This window comes from Anastrepha ludens, chromosome 5, assembly GCF_028408465.1.
Source record: "Anastrepha ludens isolate Willacy chromosome 5, idAnaLude1.1, whole genome shotgun sequence".
In the NCBI taxonomy this organism is placed as follows: Eukaryota; Metazoa; Arthropoda; class Insecta; order Diptera; family Tephritidae; genus Anastrepha; species Anastrepha ludens.
The window spans coordinates 57,498,621-57,520,922 of record NC_071501.1 but is presented as its reverse complement, the minus strand read 5'-3'; the positions used below and the strand labels follow the sequence as shown (position 1 = coordinate 57,520,922).

At 36.2% G+C, this 22,302-nt stretch overlaps 1 protein-coding gene across 1 annotated transcript in view; it reads right to left on the bottom strand.

Moving 5' to 3' along the window:
• Positions 1 to 22,302, bottom strand: part of LOC128863570 (protein O-mannosyl-transferase TMTC2) — a 204,279-nt gene that overhangs the window by 123,752 nt on the left and 58,225 nt on the right. Inside the window, exon 3 of the mRNA XM_054102793.1 lies at positions 2,259 to 2,304. The gene's annotated coding sequence lies outside the window, so the exon portion shown is untranslated. The remainder of the gene's footprint in view (positions 1 to 2,258; positions 2,305 to 22,302) is intronic.

Genomic DNA, 22,302 nt, shown 5'->3' with positions numbered 1-22,302 from the left:
ATATTGGCTATAGTTTTTCTCGTCTAATACGTACTTTTTACACTGGAGACATAATTTTACAAATAAACAAATAAATGCTGCGACATCTTGTAACATTTTCATCTACCGCGGCTAATTGATATCAGTGAATTTTGTTTCCGTATAACAAAAAAGTAGATGTTTATTTAATTATTTTTTTAACAACAGCTGTATATTTTAATAAATTAACTATTTTTAGTCTCTATGTAAACAATAGCAAATATTTTATGTAACACTTAAAAAATTGCCCATTAAGACATCTGAAACAGAAATAGTACAAGAAATGTATTAAAACTTGCGAACGCCATTCTAAGGCTGAATCCCAAACAACATTCATTAAATGCATGACTGGAGTACGATACGCAGGCCAGACATGAGGCAAGGGAGTGGAGAGCTTGAAATGAACCAGGATCAAAAAACCAAAGTCGATTCAACAAATAAACATTGCACACCACGAATTTTTGCAGAATGTCAGATAGTTTATAAGGACATTTATTTGGGCGTTAACAGACGTTTACGTGATTGGATTTTTCACCATGATAAAGCACCATCGCACAAGTCCATCACTATCTGTTTCATTATCAAATGAAAATTGCTTTTTAGTATCATTTTATAAAACTAGGTTAAATTGTACAACGCTTCTCGTTAATCGTTAATACAGGAAAAGCAAAAAAAATTATCCGTGTATTTTTTACACAGAACGAAACGAATATCATCCAACAGCCACTGAATTCATCTGATTGAATGAAAAATCCTTGCGGGGAATGGGTTTTAACAACCAAAAGGAGGTAATGGAAAAATCGAAGGCGGCTCTGATGGCTGTACCGAATATAGAGTTTAAAGAAATGTTTCAAGAGCTGTATCAAACGCTGGAATAAGTGCGTTGCAATTGATGGGGAGCACTTTGAAGGCGATAATATCACTTCTGAGGAATAAAGTTGCATTTTGGTCTTGCGATAAGGCACACGAGTCGCTGAGTCTAAGATTAAGAATTAGCTGAAGCAAGCTGTGACAATATTATGACTCTTGGCGATGTCCTTAGGTAGGTCCTTCCTACCTAATATGTTCTTAATAAAAATAACCGATACAATTTTTCTACGCCTTCGGAATATTGCCAATGCCAACATAAAGCATCAGCTTTTATAATCAGGCATCCTATAAATCCAACGAAGGGAGTGAATGGCATACCTAGGAAAGAATTTTTGGACCTTTTCTATTCTTGTAGAACTAGAATAGAAAGGATCCCAAATGAAGCAGCAATTCTTAAGATTCGAGCTTATATATGTACATATATTGGCGCTTACACCCTTTTTGGGTGTTTGGCCGTGCGTGCGTCTTGTTGTTGTTCCGCAAATGAAGGAACCTATAGTTTTTAAGCCGACTCCGAATGGCAGATAATTTTTTATGAAGAGCTTTTTCATGGCAGAATTCACTCGGAGGCTTGTCATTGCCTGCCGAGGGGCGACCGCTGTTAGAAAAAACTTTTTCTTCATTTTGGTGTTTCTCGGAGATACAAACCTACGTACTCCGAATGGTAGTTACGCATCAACCCATTCGGCTTCGGGGGCCGATTCAACCTTACAAATAAAAAATTTTAACTCTTGAATGTGGAAAGGTCCAGGAATTTATTTGAATTCCTCGTTAGTAAGCACCCATGATCGGCTAGATTTAAAGATTTAAAGTTTTAAACCAGTCCGTTAAAATATTTTTGATATTCTTAATATTGTGTAAGTAAAGGGCACACAGAAAAATGTGTTTTCTTGAATCGAAAACAATTTGAAAACATATTCCATACTAACACAGTACATACCATAAGTATGCACCACTATTCATTAGCTTTTATTTTGCGATATACTTTTCTGATTTACAGTGCAGCTACTCAATCCGATAGTAATTCTTTTCACTTTAAAAAAATTACAATTCATGATAAATCAACTCTCCCGCCATGCCGATTGCATAACTACACTCGCAGCGATTTTCGTCCCTCTATCGCTTGAGTATGAAAGCACACACAGTGAGTGCCAGGAAATTACGTGTATAAATATTTTTTCATATTAAGGTGCCATAGGCATTTTGAAGCGGCGAAATATGGAGAGAAATCAGTCTTATAGATTTCTGTGCAATACTTTATGCGTCCTAAAAGCATGCGTTTTTTATATAGAATACAAACTGCCTTATATGTTTTATTTATCAATAATGAAATTATTTCTGTATTGCTATTCTTGTAGTGGTGTAATTACCTCTTGCTAGCTACGTACTGCTTGTCTTAATTTTACGATAATTTACCTGCAAAGAAATAACAATCGATTAGATATTGTATGTATATGGATTCAAATTAGGCATATGTGTGTATATGTACATGTGTGTGTATATGAAGGAACATTTATTCATATCTAATTATACTGATTCTATTGTAAATGGAGACCAAAAATCAATAATGGTAAACCCATATTAGTTTTAATATTTAGTTATCAACCTACCTAATATGGCCTAAAAACTGACTATTCTTTTTCTGACTACACTCCACACTATTCTTATGTGTGACTCAGTTTGTGTGTGCATATTTGCTGGTACAACGTAGATATATGGGGAGTGTTTGACATTTATTGTGTGATGTATTGAATCGTATTCAAATGCCCAAACAATGCATTGACCAAATGTCAAGAATGCGCTGTCATTGCTGGCACAATGCAAATGTAAGTGATAAATTTGTGGCATGGCGCACGTCAGTGACAAGCAAACATCTGACCATAACGTATGAGTAACTTGGCTAGGGGAAACGAAGGTTGACAGTGCCCAAACTATGCGATAATTGGAGCAGTAAATGTGCGCCAACACTGGCTGTTCGGCCATCAAAAAGTGTCAGAAGCACACTAAATCGAATAGAGGACCTAAGTGTTCTGTGTTGTTGTAGGACAAGGAATTTATAAGTACACGGATAAATATAAGCATGTAAATGGGAAGTACAATTCATCAACAGGCAATTCAGCCAACAAATATGCCAATACGTTGTTGAGCTTGATTTCCGCCAGTACGCTAAGCACTGGTTGTTGTGAACATATTAATAAGCACTTAGGAAGGTGTGTATGGATGTGTGTATATACATTTCCTCTTTACGGAATACGACACTGCAAATATTTTGTAAACATAATCGCTTGTTTATTTTGCCTCATCATAAACTGAAAGTTATTCCCATAAACTAAAATAAAAAATTACAACAAATTGGGAGAATTAGTTTTTCGTATGTCATTGGAATTTATGGGGATCAATTGAAATCGGAGTATCTCCCATATCACCAATACCCGAAGATCTAATAATTGTTTCTTCTGCCAACGATATGTTTTGGTCAAAAATTGTATCACCTTTAAGTTTTTGTAACAGTTTTTTTAATACAGGTAGCAAAAGCCAATTTTTTTTTAATTGCTTCGAAATATAATCTGCTCTTACATCAAGTATGGGGAATGAGCAACTCTTCAGTGCTGCAAGTCAGTTCTATGTATACCTGTAGTTGGTGAAAATGACGATATGCTAATGTGTTTACATTGTAATATAAAAATAATGAGCTGGGAGTATATATGTATATACGAGGGGTGCCTTTTATATGTCGGGATTAGAGAATAAAAACAAATTTTAATCATCGAAAATCACTTTATTGTTTTTCAAAATATTCTCCATGAAGATCTATACACTTTTGCATGCGTTTGAACCAATTGTCGAAGCACTTTTGCCACTCTGAATGAGATACCTCCAAAACATGCATTCTGAATGCCGCAACCGCTTCTTCAGGTGTCGAAAAACGTTGACCTCTCAGTTTGTTTTTTACGTACGGGAATAAAAAGAAGTCATTCGGTGCCAAGTCAGGACTATATGGCGGGTGACTCATTAATTCGATGTTTTGGGTGCTCAAAAATGCAGTTGTTTGAGCCGATGTGTGAGAGCTCGCATTGTCCTGGTGAAGAGTGATCCGTCTTTGGCGATTGGTTTTCCTAATTTCTTGGAAGACAACTGGCAAACAAATGGTTGTGTACCACTCAGAATTTACTGTTCTGCGTTGTTCTAGTGGTACGGTTGCGACATGTCCAGTTTTTCCGAAAAAACAGGCGACCATTTGCTTGGAAGTGCTTCGTGTGCGAACAACTTTTGTTGGATTTGGCTCATATTGAAACACCCATACAGTCGACTGCTGTTTACTTTCGGGCTCATACGCGTAAATCCATGATTCATCACCTGTCACGATGTCATAGACGTGTTTCGAAGCCCCGCGATCGTATTTTTTGAGCATTTCCTTCGACCAATCGACACGAGCCTTTTTTGAGCGATTGACAAATTGTGTGGAATCCAACGCGAAAAAATTTTTTTGATAGTCAAATGTTTATGCAATATTGAATGTATGCTGGTCCTACTAATGCCTAAGATTGTCTCAATCTCACAATAGGTCACATGACGATCTTGTAATATTAGTTCGCGCACAGCATCAATGGTTTTTGGAACAACAACTGATTTTGGACGACCTTCACGAAATTCGTCTTGGAGTGAACTACGACCACGATTGAATTCACCATACCATCGATAAACACTGGTCCTTGATGGAGCTTCATTGCCAAAAAATGAATTAAGTTCATCCATGCAATGTTGCTGAGTTAATCCACGTCGAAAGTTGTAAAAAATAATCGCACGAAAATGTTCACGATAGCGCTGGTATTTCAAAACGTTCTAAGTACGTAAAAGCCAAAAAATGTCAAACTTTGCGATTCACCAGGGTTGCCAAATCCCGAAAAATAAAAGGCACCCCACGTATATATATAAATGGTGCGTACACCCTTTTTGGGTGTTTGGCCAAGCTCCTCCTCCTATTTGTGGTGTGCGTCTTGATGTTGTTCCACAAATGGAGGGACCTACAGTTTTAAGCCGACTCCGAACGGCAGATATTTTTTTATTTTATTTTTTATGAGGAGATTTTTCATGGGAGACTTACAGTCGGAGGTTTGCCATTGCCTGCTGAGTGGCGACCGCTATTTGTTTAGACTGTTCAACACTACGGCAACTAGAATGATGGCCACTACGGCTGCGCTTGTTAATGCATTTTGTTCTTGTCGTCGCTAGGCCTAGAATTTTAGCTTTGGACGACATACGCATTTAGAGGAATAAAGTGAGTGCCCTGTGTGTGCGGTTATATGTACGTGCATATGTGTACATATTATATATTAATAGGGATAGGATATTTAGTCGCTAATTATTGCATGAAATATGATAAGGCGATGCTCATGAGGTAGGTCATGGTTGCTTCAGTGCGTATGCACATACTATGTAACACTATAAAAATTGAAGGTGCAATTGAACTTTTGCACAAACATAACTAACATAATATGTATACATATGTATGTACACTGAAGAGCAAAACTGTAACAAAATGTAATACTTTCTATTTCAACACATTTTTTTTTAGACATGTTTTAACAAATCAAATATTTTTTTTGCATAACTTTATTGGCATGTATGTACTCTCTCTCTCAAACCGGTTTGGTGTCAATGCAACAACAACAACACTAGTAGCAAGCAATAATGCAAATAAAGACAAATGTTACAGTTTTGCACTCAACCCATTTTTTATTTTTTACAATAAATAAAATAAATATTAATAAGATGTCCAATATCCTTTGGATTTTTTCAGCTCGTGGATACGATTGGGCATACTTCGTGTATACCTCAAGACAAAGTCAGTCGGAATAGCACCCCATACATCGCGTGTTCGCTCCCACAGCTCATTAACTCCACTGGGCGGACTTGAATATTCGGCAAGCTTCGATTTTACATGACTCCATAAATTTTCGATTGGGTTCATGTCCGGTGATTGTGGAGGCCACTTCAAGTTACGAAATTTTTGGCGTTGCATCCAATTTCGTACAACATGTGCGGTGTGCTTAGGGTCATTGTCTTGCTGAAAAATTACTTTTTCAGCAGCAAGACCCATACTTTCCACTACACCCGGCAGATTTTGTTGCAATATGGCCAGGTATTCCTCTTTCCGCATTATACCGTCTATTCGTACTAAAGGACCCACACCATTTTTGGAAATGCAGCCCCACACCATAATGGAGCCACCACCATGTTTTACTGTCTGCTTGATGTGATGTGGCTGGACTGCATTTGGGTCTTTAACCCAATACCAGGCCCGACCATCTGACTGAAATCGATTGATTTTGGTTTCATCAGACCAAATAACCTGCAATCGTTTTGAAATTTTATGAAAAAAGGTCTTTTATAATCCATTTATAAAGACGTACCTGATCCCAATCTTCAACTGTCCAGCTTTGGTGAGCCGCAACAAAATCCCGCCTCAACCGCACATGTCTTTTTGTCAGCATTGGCTTGGTTTTCTTCTCCGCTGCCTTTAGCCCCAGTTTTGACAGGCTGCGCCTGGCTGTCCACTGACTGGCATCAATATCCAGCATCTTTAGTGTTTCTTTGGGAGTGACCGCCTTGCTGCTTGTTACCAAATTTGGCAGATGGCGGGCATCGCGGTCGCTTATCTTCCTTGGCCGGCCTCCTTTGTTACTGGGAACAGCGTCTGGTACATTTTTCCGCAGCCTTTGCACAGCCATGTGGCTCACTTCGAATTTTTTAGCTATTTTTCTTATAGACTCGCCCTTCTTCAGCAAATCAATTATTTGGCGTTGTACTTCCCGATTTAACATTTTGTCTTATTCACGGTCACGTTTATAATAATTAAAAATCCACCAAATATATAATTACGAGAAAAATAACGGAAAATTTGAAAATTAAGAGTGAGTGCAAAACTGTAACATTTGTCTTTATTTGCATTATTGCTTGCTACTAGTGTTGTTGTTGTTGCATTGACACCAAACCGGTTTGAGAGAGAGAGTACATACATGCCAATAAAGTTATGCAAAAAAAATATTTGATTTGTTAAAACATGTCTAAAAAAAATGTGTTGAAATAGAAAGTATTACATTTTGTTACAGTTTTGCTCTTCAGTGTATATATTGAGCAACACTTCCTTGTATGCTCTATGAATTCTCGTCTAAAATTATTTTGGTATATTTTGTCTATTTGTATTCTCTGCAAATGTTGTGAATTTTTTTAGATATATATTCTTTCCCTCTCTCTCTCTCTCTCATTCTCTCTCTTCCTTTGTCTGCCTTGAAAGTTTCACTTCTGTTATGTGTACTACGCTACACGCACTTTTTTTCTCATTTTGGTCTTTCACCCAGTTTCAAACCTAAGTTCTCTCTCTGAAATCCGAATGGTAGCCACGCACCAACTCATTCGGCTACGGCGGCCGCTGTATGAGTATGAATTATGTAAATACTGCACGCACGCTTGTAAAAATAATTATTTCTAATTTATTTATGTAAAAAATGATATTTCAAAGGCAAGCAACAAGTTTTAAAGTAAAATATGAAAAAGTTAAGATTCTTTCAGGTTTCACTATTTTTATTCACAGTTTTAAGTGAAAAATGTCCACCACCAGCAATTCTACAGGTAAGACCCGCCAAACAGTCGATTCATGAATGCCTAATTGTTGAGAATGTCGAGATATCGATGTCGAAGGATGTTCAGCAACACTTTGCGCTACCACAGCAATATTCTCAACAGAACGTCCAGTTTTTGATCTGCCAGTTTCTTGAATTTTTTCACCAACCTTTGAATTGTCGACGCGCTCGGACAATTATTTCCACAAAAATCACGAATTTTGTGATATGTTGTTTTTAAAGATCGACCATTTTCATAATAAATTTTAATAGTTTTAACGAGTTGTTCTATCTTGTAAAATTGTACATCTGTCTACTCCACAAATGTCAAAGATGTGATGAGAAGGGTGTAACTTTTGAAAGACTGAAATTAATGTAAGACTTATGTACTTTTTTATTAATAAAAATGCTGGAATTTAAAATAAATCATTGCATCGCCTTCAGTTGAAATTTGGTGAAGCTCGGTTCGGCATTAAAAATCGATATTTGGTCGTTCTCTAGTTTTCTATCTCATTTTCGCCAAGCTGATTGCTATAGATTTTAGGCAGGTCGTGCCTTGACATATACCTGCATCGCTGCAGGTAAAGATATCTTTCGTAAATGTTTATTCTCTTACTTTGAAGTGATATAGAAGAGAAAATCCTTTATTTAAGTAAACCTTTTTTTATTTTAACATAAAAGATGAACTAAAGATTCTTCAAGCAATGCTGTATAGCTCCACCAAATTAAACTTATTCACCACATTTACTCTGTGGCCTAGTGATCAGATTTGATAGGTTTCGGACGAAACTTTGGGTATCCCCGTCCATTTTAGAAAAAATTTACTTGGGTTGACGTGAATTTTCGAAATTAAAAACACACAATGCAGTTTGAATGAATGGAAATTTTGTCTTTATATGTAAGGAGTGGACCTGGTGTTTATCCTATCTAAATATTATAATATTTATGTCGGATTCAAATGAGGTGAGAAGCAATACACGTTCCAGGTTCGGCTGAGTTTTATTAAGTCAATATTGAAATGCACTAGATTTCCACAAAGTGGGCATGGCACAGTAATTTGTTCACATTTGCATAAATTTGCTTTATTTATAACAGAGATATCTAAATTATGTTGATAAGTAGTAAAATAAAATTTTTTTAACATCGCTGAATTTTTTATTGTTGTTATGAATGTTATTTTCGAATTTCTCAAATCCAAAAAAACAATGATAAAAAAAATGATGCGTATTTTATGTCACGCGGAATAGAGTGGTAGACTTCAAATGCTTTTTTTTTCTACTCCGATCGGAGCAAGTCCAAAGTCTGCATCCGTTATGCATTAAAGGCTGCACTTTATTCCATGTACCTACTTCTTTCTACAATTAGAACGGCATACAGCGCATACAAGTCGTGTCAAAATCTTTCTGAAATTCCTTTTACAATTTAATATTCTTCATATTTTCATTATATCGTGCACGCATGTTAGCTATTAGTTTCAAAACATGGGCCACCTGCTTGCAAGAAGCACGTACATACAAACAGGCATACAGCATACATATGCATGTGTGTATGTATGAGTGCTTACTAGTATAATATATTTCACTCGCAGCAGATATTGTTATGGCTTCTTTACTTTTCAACTTTCAGCCTTCTAGCCTTGTTAAGTGTAAAACTTGCTGGCTCACCACGTCAATGCGTTGCTGCTAATAAAAACAGAGTAAGAGGAATCGTGTAAGACGAATTTTTTATGGAATTTTCCCCGCTCCTGCATTCATAAAATTTTTTCATTTCACATTTTTGTTGCGCATATAAATCAAGCATAAAAGTTGCAACTGGCCAACTTGCAACTGGTAACTGCCAACTGGCAACAACTTTCCTTCTTCGACAATTTCATTCATCAAGATCAGAGGCGCTTGACGACAGGTGCAGCATAAATTTCGTTTTTCATTCTTTTTTTACAATTTCTTTACATTTTCATTTTTTGCAGCAAATTGCATTCGTTTATATGTTTTAAAATTTTTATGTATTTGCTGCGGTGCTTCTTTGGTTGATATTGCTTTTTGTTAGCCTGTTGGCCTGTTGGTTTTTTAGCCTCTTATAGGAAACTTTTGCCAAAACTCAGGCGCAGCCATAAAGAATTTAATTGTGTTAATAAAATTTCAGCAGCAAACTGAATGCAACCGTTGGTAAATGAGTAACGGCAGCACATAAGGCACATTGTATAAATTAAATGGTTGAGGAGGAGGCGCTCAGAGCTGTTTTCAAATCTATTTCAATTGCAGTCGTGGTGAATTTCAATATTCTATATAATATGGATCGGACCATTTCGAGCAAACACTTAAATTGTGTTCAATGTTGTTAATAACAAAGATATTAATCCTGTGAGGACACAGGCGGCATCTCACTTCCGCTACATCACATCACAATTGCGGAAAGTACTTTTGAAACAAGAGATATGGTAGTAAATTTTATATAAAAAAGTTAGAAAACTGCCCTTAAAAATTGTGACTGGCTATATTCTTCTATTGATTTTCTGTAGAAAATATTCAAATCATATAGTTTTCTTTTGTTAACTCTTAAGAAGAGCTGTGTGGAGCCAGACTTCAAATTCTTTTAGTGCTTTGATGAAGTCAGTTGTTTGCTACTAGAGTTCTAAAATATGGTGCAGAAAGAAAATTCGATACAATCTTCAGTACCACTATGATTAAAGTCAGAAGTTTTTCACGTTTTAATTTCATTGCCGAAATGAAGCGAAATAGCGTTGTGAACCTTTCACTGCACCTACTATATAGTATATGTATAGATATACAGGGTGGGTGATGAAAGCCGCTACCAAAAAAAAATTGAATAACTTTTTTTCTTTTTAAGTTATCTGTTCCATTTTTGTTTTAATTTGCAGATTGATCTTTAAAATTTATTAAAATGGATAACTGGGACACGCAAACAAGAATTTGGATAGTCCGCCGCTATCACGCACTGGAGTCTGTAGTTTTGGTACAGAGAGAGTACAGGCGGATGTTTGGCGGCGATCCCCCTAGCAGATGGACCATAATGAGACTGGTGAATAATTTTGCTGAGCAAGGAACAGTCGCAAGAAAGCCTTATCATCGAAACCCACCAGTTCGGACGGAGGAAACGATCGCTGCTGTAGCTGCAGCTATACAAAGCAATCCAAGGGTTTCAACAAGAAGCTTATCTGCTCAACTTGGTGTCAGCCGACAGTCTTTGCAAACAATAATGCACAAAGATTTAGACGTATTTCCCTACAAAATTCAAATGGTTAACAAACTGAATGCAGCAGACTTGCCGATTCGCTTGGAATTTTGCCAGAAGATCCTGCAAATGGTGGAAGAAGACCAAAACATGTTAAACTGCCTTTTCATGTCTGATGAGGCCCATTTCGATTTAAACGGCAATGTGAACAAACAAAATTGTCGAATATGGAGTACTTCTAACCCACAGATACTCCACGAGACGGAATTGCATCCTCTTCGCGTGACAGTGTGGTGTGCGGTTTCTTCACGCTGTATTGTCGGGCCTTATTTTTTTGAAGAAAATGGTCACACCGTTACGGTTACTGGAGACCGTTATTTGAAAATGCTGAAAGAGTTTTTCTATCCAGAACTACGCCGAAAGAGAATTCCTTTCAACTCTGTGTGGTTTCAACAAGATGGGGCAACGTCTCACATAGCCCAGACTGTTATGACAGAGTTGCGACGAAAATTTCCCAATAAACTGATTTCAAGAAACTCCGAATTTCGTTGGCCCCCCAGGTCGCCTGACCATACTGCACCTGACTTTTTCTTGTGGGGTTTATGTATACAAGAAGTTTATAAAACAAAGCCAACAAATTTGGATGAACTAAAACAATCCATTCGGGCAACAATTGCGGCTATTCCTGTCGCAACTCTCAAAGCAGCAATGAACAACTTTTTACTAAGATGCCGCACTTGTGTCAACGAGCATGGGGGGCATTTAAATTCAATTATTTTTAAAACTAGTTAAGCTACATTTAATAAAATTTAATGACCTTCAACTTGAAAAAAAATAAATGAATTCCATACACTAAAAAAAAAGTTATTTGAGTTTCTTAATGTAGCAAAATTCATCAGCCACCCTGTATATCTATAAAATATAAGAGCCTCGCGAATTCTGCACCAAAATTGCGATATTTTTACAGCGGGGTGGTATACAAGTAAAAACTAAAACAGCCAAGAACACTTTCTGCGAGAGCTGGTGCGAGAAAAATTTGTGGAAGTATGCCGCGTGTTGAAAATTTATTAAATTTGTAATTGATGCGTTCACTACCAACAGAAACCAATTCCTTCCCTCATGTTCGCCGCCGTTCATGTTCGCCCCATTTCTTTGGCTGTTGGCTGCAACTAGCGCAGGCCTGCCTTATTGCAGAAGAGTTATGAATGAGCGTAGGAGAATAATTGCACTCGCAAACAAGTGGATTTTTATGAAAGTAATCATAATTTTTGTTGAAAGTGAAACAAAAGCAGAGGATCAGCCAACAAAATGAAAAATATAAACTGCAAAAATAAACTACAAAATGCCAAGTGGAGCAGTAGCGAGATAACAAACAAACGACCGAGTGAGCTTGTGAAAACTTTTTGAATTTTCAGCAAATTACTTGCAGCAGCTTCGTCAGACAAACAAACCTACGCATATCTAAATACTTGTAAAATGCAGGAGCGATCTGCTGCAGTCGTTATAGCGCTAAGCAAACATATTCGGCGGATATTGCAGTCAGTCGTTTATTTTTAATGTTGCATTTCCATGCAAATATAAGTATATAACATATAGAATATCCATCATATATGCATGTACATACATATATAAGTTCTAATACACACACATTTATGTATGTATGTATGTATTTGGGGTGGGTATACAGTTTTTAGCAAGTAATATTCCTGCTGTAGAGCGTTGATCTAAGCGCGGCTGACCGTAGTAAGCTTTGTGATATGTATAATGAAAGAAACAAAAGTCAGATAAGCTCGAATAATTTTGTGGTATTTTAAAATTAATATAATATAACGGCATTTCCACCAGAAGGCTCATACAAATTATTTTTGTGAAGTTTGCTGTTATTACATGAAAAAAAAAACGCTGAATACTTCTGCTGATTCAAAAACATGTTTACTAAGCTTGTTTATATCTAATTTCGTAAAAAAGCAACAAAAATAACATGATGAAAATTTGTCACGTGCGACATGCCCCATGTGACAGTAATTAAAATGCAATTAAAAAAACGGATAAATAAGTCTTCGTTAAAATCACAAGCATTTTTAAGAGATGTTAATCCACAACATCCTAAAATTAGTCACATTCAAATATTGCCTGTGGTTTGTTTGTATCGAATGGATGAATTTGAATTATTGGCCGCGAAAACCACTTCTGTTTTTGTCCCTTGGAAAGTAGTTAAGAACTATAATAACCTAAGTAGCCAGCGCTCTTGTTAAATTTTAGTGTATTCGTTATTTATAAATATTAAATTAATAAATACAGAAAGAAATTTTTTAAATAAAAAAATATAGAAAAAAATATAAAATATTAGTAAATAAAAATAAAAATAAATTTGACAAAGCGCAATTTAATTGAATTATTGTAAAAACCCGATTTGTAAATACATAGCGGCTTATACCTTCTGCTCAAATATGAACGAGAATTTATCAATAAAACGGTCCGCGGATGACATATGGCAAAAATAAATTTTTTGTTGGATGGTAGGACTGTTATAAGTTTACATGGCAAATTTCAGCGTGATATGTCACATAGTTTGTTTTCTGTGCTACTGTAAACAAGTCAAGCTGGAGTGTGTTTTTCGAATTTCGCGATGGAAATTCAAATTGAACAAAGAATTTGTTTGAAATTTTGTTATTCCAACAAAATTTCGGCTTCAGACGCCTTAAAAATGTTGCAGACAACCTGTGGGGACTTTGCTCTATCGCGTGGACGTGTTTTCCAGTGGTACAAATCGTTCAAAGAGGGCCGTACATCGGTTGAAAACATCCGAAAAGTAAAGAAAATTGTGCTTGAAAATCGCACAAATCGAAAAATCGGTTAACGCTGAATATTATTTAGACGTTTTAAAGCGTTTGCGCGAGAACATTCGTCTTAAAAGGAAGAAATTGTGGGACAACAAGTCATGGTTCTTGCATCACGATAATGCACCAGCTCACACATCACGTCTTGTTCGCGATTATTTGAACAAAAATAATGTTAATATCGTTCCGCAAGCACCGTATTTGCCTGATATGGCTCCATGTGACTTCTTCTTGTTTCCCAAGCTCAAGTTGCCGCTCCGTGGAAAACATTTTGAGACTATTGAAGTCATAAAAGAGAATTCGAAGAAGGACCTGAAATCCATACGGAAATCGGCCTTCCAGAAATGCTATGATGATTGGAAAAAACGTTGGCAAATGTGTATCGCCTCCAATGGTGATTACTTTGAAGGAGATGAAATAAAAATTGAACAATAATTAACCGTTTGTGTAGAAAGATATACATGTAAATACATTTTTTTATGGCAAATATGGCGGATATCTCTGTGGTCACTGTATAACAAATCGACAACCAAAATAAAAACCACAATATCGAGAACACGAAGATGGCGCCATCCAATTGCCAAATTTGATAGAATTACATGTTGTGAGTCTCAGTTGAACAGAAAACAAGTGGGCATTGTTGTGAAAAGTTATTTGTTTGTGAATCAATAAGTGTGCATTTTGATTTTTAAATTGTATTGTAAATACGAAAAATACGGCATGTTTCCCATATTTAAACCTAATTGTAGTACTCTGCTTCTTTAATTTTTTCATAATACGGTCGATTTCACTATCTAACCCCAAAAAAATTAATTTGTGGAAAAAGTATAATAACTCCACAAACCTGTAAGGCGACATTTTTCTAGTCGAATAATTTATGCATGCAAATTACAATTGCATAACCATTTTAAAAGGGTCTGACGGGGCGTATACGAACATCAAATGATGAAATTCAACTTTTCCCACAAATTATTTTCCTACCTTAGAAGAAGAACGCCTTTCAAAGTATTAAATAAACAAAATCAGCCGTTTCAGTGTTTGATATGTCCTCTCGGGTTGATATAAAGCAGTTTTGCATGGCATAAAAAAGATTTACATAATTAATATGATAATTCTCATATCCTACTGATTTGCAACCGTTAGAGCAGCCCGAGGAGGCATATAAAAAATACTAAAGCATTTGATTTACTTTGGCGACCGCCATAACCGTCTGAAAACGCACACTACAAGTACGGGGAGGAGATCAGCTAAGCACCCAACAAAGGATGAACATACATACATATTTTTCTATTTGTATATTTTTTTTTTTAATTGTACTGCTAATCTGTAAAAAATATTTATTACATATTTTAGTAGTTACAAAAATCATATTCGGGTTGTTGGTGAAGGGACCAACAACTTTATGCCGCCTCCGAACGAAGATGACCTTTATGAGTATATTTTTTACGTCAGAAATAGAATCGGAGGTTTGCCATTGCCTCCCAAGGGGCATCCGCTATTAGAAAGCATTGTGTCCATGTGGAGTTTGTGTTTTGTTATTATTGTATTCATGCCGGTATACTGGCGACTAAAAAATCAGGTCAACGGTGCAGCATTCAGCTTACTTTGGCTGAATTCTTCTCGAATCTTTTTAAAACGCACAACGGTAGCAGCCTTGATGCAGAGCGAATAGCGATTATATTCTAAAATGCTTCTTAGAAAAAGTTAAATTATCAAATGAAAATAATAATTCTTGTATATATATATATATATATAATTGGCGCGTACACCCTTTTTGGGTGTTTGGCCGAGCTCCTCCTCCTATTTGTGGTGTGCGTCTTGATGTTGTTCCACAAATGGAGGGGCCTACAGTTTCGAGCCGACTCCGAACGGCAGATATTTTTATGAGGAGCTTTTTCATGCCAGAAATACACTCGGAGGTTTGCCATTGCCTGCCGAGGGGCGACCGCTATTAGAAAACTGTTTTTCTTAATTTTGGTGTTTCACCGAGATTCGAACTTCCATTCTCTCTGTGAATTCCGAATGGTAGTCACGCACCAACCCATTCGGCTACGGCGGCCGCCGTATATATATATTGTATATATTCTAAAAATTGAATCTTTAAGAAAAAAAATCCGGAGTTTCGAACCAGGGTACTACCAAATTATAGTTAGGCACCGACTCATTGGCCATCGTAAGGTGAACTATACAGTGCTGGTCGAAAAAATTTAAAAAAATTTAAAAATATATATGCATATGTACTCAGGAGTTAAATTAAACTAGAATTCTTCGAGTTGCATTGAAAAATTTTATTCAAAATTAAAAATCTTGAACGGTAGGAAAGGGCATATTTGACAGGTTCCAAAAGGATAATTGAATACAAAACTTTTGTGTCGAATTCTTCTTTAACTTGACACCCATCTATATTTTGTGCATATAGACGCATAGCATAAACACAAAGCACTCAGGCGATAGGCGGCATCTGTCTAATTCTGAAGTAAACGCGTTATTAAGGGCGCAATTATTTAGGTGACAGCACGACATTTTGACTGCCGAGCTGTGCTTGTCGGCGTCGACTAATTAAATATATTGTTAATTTGGCCGACAACAATGAGCAAATTAGGGTTGTCTTTCAAATATAAAATATGTTTTTGCCAAGGCTAATTCGTGTAACAAACGGTTACGACAACCGGTGACGTGATTGAACCAGCAGCGTTATACAGGCAGTGCGCGAACTTCAACATTTTCGTATACAATAAAGTTATATTGCAGTTTCTTAGATTTACGTTTTCGTTTTAAATTATTATTCATTTTATTTTCATTTAGAGGACTTATTTGAAAATGCATTCTTTCGCTCAGCAAAAGTTAGGTAAAAGCTGTCTTTGGGCTGAATTTTCAAGAAATCTCAAAAAACGGATATTTGAATAATCGAAACACAATAAGCAATTCAGCATTCGCAGAGGTACACGTAGCCGAATGGGTAGGTGCTGACTGCCATTCGGACGCAAGCAGGTTCGAATCTTCGTGCATGAAAAACCAAATGATGGAAAATAGCGGTGGTTCTTCGACCGCCAATGGCAAACCACCGAGTGCATTTCTGCCATAAAGAAGCTCCTTTTAGAAAAAAAAGAATATGGCCTGTCGAACACCTCACTGAGATGGAGAGTCTCAAACAATCTTTGGTTAGAGCAGCGACGTCAATATCGATGGAAACCGTGCGTACTGGAATAGCTGAATGGCCTAATCGTTTAAAGGCTTGTGTGAAAGCAAATGGTGACCTTTTCGAATGAAAATTTAAAAGTTTTTTTTAATATTAACATGATTAAATAAAACTAAATTCCGAAGTATTATAATTTCATATCTATAACTGACTTAACATGTAAGAGAACTTATGCCAGGACTAAGTAGTTATCAGTTCGCTTGCAACATTATGCTTAGTTCATCCGCCTTTCTTTAAGTACTACAAATTGACGGTATTTTTCAAATTATGTTTACCTTTTCAGCAAAGCGCTTACCAGTACAACCCGCACGAAATATAATTTATTATTCTTTATTCACTACTTCTCATTGCTCTCTTCTTACTCGTATCGCATTTTAAACGTGACATTTTCCAACAGTTTATTGTGTGAAAGAAGGTGTGCAAATCAATTAAAAGAGTCGCACCCGCTTCGAATTTACTGATTATTTAATCTTTTTGATTTTATTTACATTCGTTATAAATTTGGTATGAGAGTTGCTGTGTACAGAAGTTACATTTTTTAAATGTAAAACAACTTCAGAACATCCTTGGTACAAATAGTTATTGGTTTCTGACAAGAACTTTACCACTTTATGATTTCTTATTATCAATATTTCAAACTGTTTTTAGGATATTGTCATGCACACTTTGAGGACATTGGCAACTTAACAAATTTAACCAACTTTCTTATTCAACATATGATTTTAATGTTTAAAGTTTCTTTCTTCTCCATTAACCTTTTGCGTTTGCTTTGCCGCTATGGCTTTGGAAATATGTAAGAAGCTGGCTTTAAGGACATTTGCCGACAAGGAAATTTTACTGCCGTTAGGGCGTGAAGTTGCCGTCCTAAATGTGTTCATAATATCACTCGATTTTAGAATAAGTACTTCAGTATATAGGTATAAATGTATTTGTTGAAAAAATTAATTCACAAAATTACTACAATGCTGCTCATACTGATACAGTGGTTGCCAACAGTAGCATACAATGCACTTAAGAGACGGAATAGTTGAATGCGAACACAAAAACTTGAAGACGCCGTTTACGGCTTTGGCAAATGAAGCTTATAGAAAAGCGGAAAATGCGCACTTTTCCCGCTTGATTTTCACGGCCCTCCTTTCAATTTTGTCACATCTGTGCAATTCTCGAATGATTTTGCATTACTTTTTCTATGCCCAATAACAGACCGCATGAATTCTGGCATATTTATGCGGGTTAAAATAAAAAATTGGGCACCTACTCAGCCTTTAAAGTGCCAAATTTAATTTTAATTTTAAATTGAGTAAGAACGTTAGTAATGCATGCCGCTGAATATGGATATGCAAGTGTAGTAAGAGGCCTATCTCTATAATCTTTATTAAACGGAGAGCTTCTTAACAAACAGCTTGTCGCACAGCACTCTAGAAATTGCTCTCCAACTTTGCCATCCGCATCAAATTAGGTGTGTAATTTCTCGCTCGAAAGTACCATCGTCACTAACATTCGAACCCTAATACTATATTTACTATTCACCATTCCGATAGAAACGTTATCGATTGTTGGAGCTGACCACTCGCAACTAGCCGCTACAAAATGAAACTCTGCAGTTTCCGTTTTTATGCGGTTCATTCGTAGCCCGTTAGAATCGAGGGTGGGTAAACGATGGTTCAGCTTGTCTTGAAAAATGGCTTTGTCACGTCCGAGAAGGGCTACATCATCGGCGTACAGCAGTTTATTAAATAAAATTTTCTTGGACTTCACGTGTAATTAAGTTAATCACCAGATTAAATAGAATAGGGCTTACAGCTTCGAACCTACGTCCTCTCTGAATTCCGAATTGTAGTCACGAACCAACCCATTCGGCTACGGTGGCCGCTACTTACCGATCACTCTCGCCAAAAACCTTATTAAAAATAGATGTGAGCCAAAGAATGGCAACACCACCTAGAACGCAAAAGATATCCGAAGGTATCATATCCGAGCGACTTATTCTTTTTCGACACTGACTTTGTCGGCGGTTATTTCTCTGAAGGGTTCTACGACTGGGTAACAAGACTTAATTTCACGGCGTGGAAATTCGACATTGATTTGAAGAAAGCTCTCAAACTTGGAAAACCAAACTCACCAATTTTTTCAGTATATTTGTTCAGCTTACAAATTTTCGTATTCCCCTTTCAGATAGGTCGTTATCTGCCCAACATATTATGATTTTACACTACACTGTAGTCATTTTAGTATTGTATATTAGACCAACCGAACTTAGATACGAAAGATAAGTACTACTTGAGGTCAATGAATTTTCAAAACAAAAAAAAAATATCTCAAGATAAAAGCATTGACATTTCATACTTTAAAATCCCACTGAAAATGTAACGAAAAATGTAAAAAGGCTCTACGTTCGGCAGAAAAAAATTAAATTGCCTTCGAACGGAAAAACTTCCTTAGCAAAAGTTTAATGATTTTTAGCGAGTTTTAATTATATACAGCCGCGGAAAAATACTTAAGAACGATGCGTTGGAAACCATATATCAGTATCTTCTATCGAGCACGGTCCCGTAATAGTACTTTTTCCAAAATTGTTTGTATTGCTTTCTATTTTAAATTACAACTGGTACGTAAGTCAAAAATTAAGTATCCTATAGCACTTAACCTCAGTTGAAACGAAAGGGAAAATTTCACCTCCGCTCTTCGCAATGCAATCATAGAGTTGCAAAATACCAGATTATTCTACAGTGCCATTTCAACATATTTAAACGTTTCAAAACCGATTGTTTTTAAATGCTTTGAAATATGTGTCCGAGTATAAAACAGCAGACAACCTTCCCAGAAAAAAGAAAGCGCGAAAAACTACTAGCCAGATTGATAGGATGATTGTTAGATTGTTAAAACAGGATCTCAGGAAAGGTACTGCTGACTTCACCAAGTCCATCGATAAATTTTCGTTCACCTGGAAAAGCCAATAACGAAAAAAACAATTTCGCTTCGATTGGCAGAAGCAGGGCTTCATGGTGGACTAGCACGTAAGAACCCATTGGTAACAGATCGTCTCGCTAATCATAAAGCTCAATAACGATGTGGGGCTTCTTTTCGTGGGACAGTGTCGGACCATTTCATCGTATTAAAGGTAATATGGATGAGGTCAAGTACGTTTAGATACTTCAAAATGTAATGCTACCTTATGCGGAAGAGAATTTGCTGGTGATTTGGAGACTTCAACCAGACAATGATCCAAGGTTTACTTCTCGTGTTGCAAAAAAGTTTTACGAAGACAATTTGATCACTGTTTTGGATTGGGTATCTCCGGGGCCGACTTAAATCCAATCTAATGTCTTTGGAGCAACGTAAGAAATGTACTCATTAAGCAGAATATCACAAATTTGGATCAGTTATTTGAAAAGGCCAAGACAGCATGGGAATCCATTCCTGTTGAACGTTGTAGAAGTTTAATAATCACAAAGCAAAGGCGCTGTGCAGCGGTAATTAAGCAAAAAGGATTTTTAACAAAATATTGTTTGGGGAAAAAGAAATCCATTATATTCTCGGTAGATGGCTTTAGTGATCGATATCTCGTAAAGTAACAAACAAACAATTTAAAGTTTATACTCGTTGCCAAGATGACATTCCACACTAAAAAACTCTTTTGTGAGGTGCCGGCTGCTTCAACAAAGAGAAAATTCAGTACATTTTACACTTTTTCTTAAATAACGGCGAAAAGCAAGCCATGTCGCTGAAATTGTGAATGGTGTTTATGGTGCCGATACTGTAACCGCTATTATGTGCAATTTTGGTTTCGTCGATTCGTCGACATTTTTGATGTTAAAGAAAAGTCAATAATGCTGATAAAATCACAGAAACAATCGAATTTGACCATTAAACAGTTTTAAACCAGTGGAACACAACTTCTACGCAGAAATGAAGGATTTATTGTTCCCCAAACTAATATAATATTACATAAGTAATTTTATGGAGATACCTCTCGCAACTTGTAAGCTTCTCATTAAGGACGCATTAATCAGGTCTACAAATCAGAGATGGATTAGCGTTAACACCTGTGAAACTGCTAGGCAAACATGGCCAAGGCTAAATTTACGTCTGTCCAAGAGCATTATAAAACTGAATAGACTTCAAATCAGGACCTTAGTAGGGGCCCTCACAGGACATTGTCTCATAGGAAATCATGCAAAGAGATTAGGCGTTTACACGCATGATTTCTGTCGTAGCTGCAGAAATGAGGAGGAGTTGGAAACAATTCAACACCTTTTTTGCACGTGCTCAGCTCTAGCCAGAAGCAGGAACCGATTTTTAAAATCCTACTTCTTAACGAATATACATAGATAATCTATACATTTTAGGTATCAACAACCTTTTACGCTTTGTCAAAAGCTCAGGATGGTTTAATATGGAGAGGGAAATGTAGCTCAGCCCCCGCGGCTTCACAACGGACCCATTTCGTGGTCTAAGTGGCATCGTTGTCTCTATGTGCGATGCGGCTGCCAAACCTAACCTAACCTAATATAATATTAATATTTAGTTTCCTTAGCGTCTGCATTTTTTATGATTTGACTATTATTTTACTTCGTTCTTAAGAATTTTTCTCAAAGGAATTTCGCATTGTATTAACTTTTGTACATGGCGTAAAGAAATTAATGTTTTTCTTAGGCAAAATTACCGATAAAACATTTTACATTTATAAAATAACATCTAATGTGCAACATATTTTAGTGATTTTATTGAAAAAGTCTCGAATGGAGAGAGTCGGGTATCGTTCTTAAGTATTTCACAACGGCTGTACATATATAGGAATAGTCTCGAAGCTCAGTTAGTCTAGTTAATGTTTGGTTTTTGTATTGTACTATTGCAAGTAAATATTTATTGCAAGATATGATAAATTTAAGAACGTACTTACATTACTTAGCTTCTTAAGGCTTTTAAGTTAAGTTAAGTTTTAACCAACCGATGCCTATATAACAGGTTGAGTAAAATATAAAGTTAACTTAAATTATATACATAAGTAAAGTCTAGACTAACTGAGTTCTTACGATTGCTTGGTACCTCAATATGATTCTGCTGGTATCTGTTTGATTATTTCGGTAAACTATTCATCTTTTTCAATACCATGCAGTGCTCAGCTAAACACAAGGAGTACTAGCATACATATTTTTTCACAACATATAAAAAATCTTGATGTTGCTCTTTAAAACCGTAGTCCGCAGTCCAAAAATATATTTTCGTTATGAGTCATTTTGTTTATTTACGGAAAACTAAACATGTTTGGAAACATGTGTTATAATTATGAGGATATATAAGAAGTATGCATGGACATCACATAGGTAATCATATGTTGAGAACTATAAAACCCACATCAAGCTGACTTAAAATTAACTAGATTATAATTAGCTCAAACATCAAATAAAATGTTCGAAGTGTCAGTGACAGTTGAGAATAGGGCATTTAAAGTTAAATTTAATTCTTAAAGAGAAGATAAAAACCGGGTGCTTTTTAAGAGCTTGTTAAAAACCCTTCATTTCTGTGACGAGAGAATTCAATTTCGATTGAAGTCGTG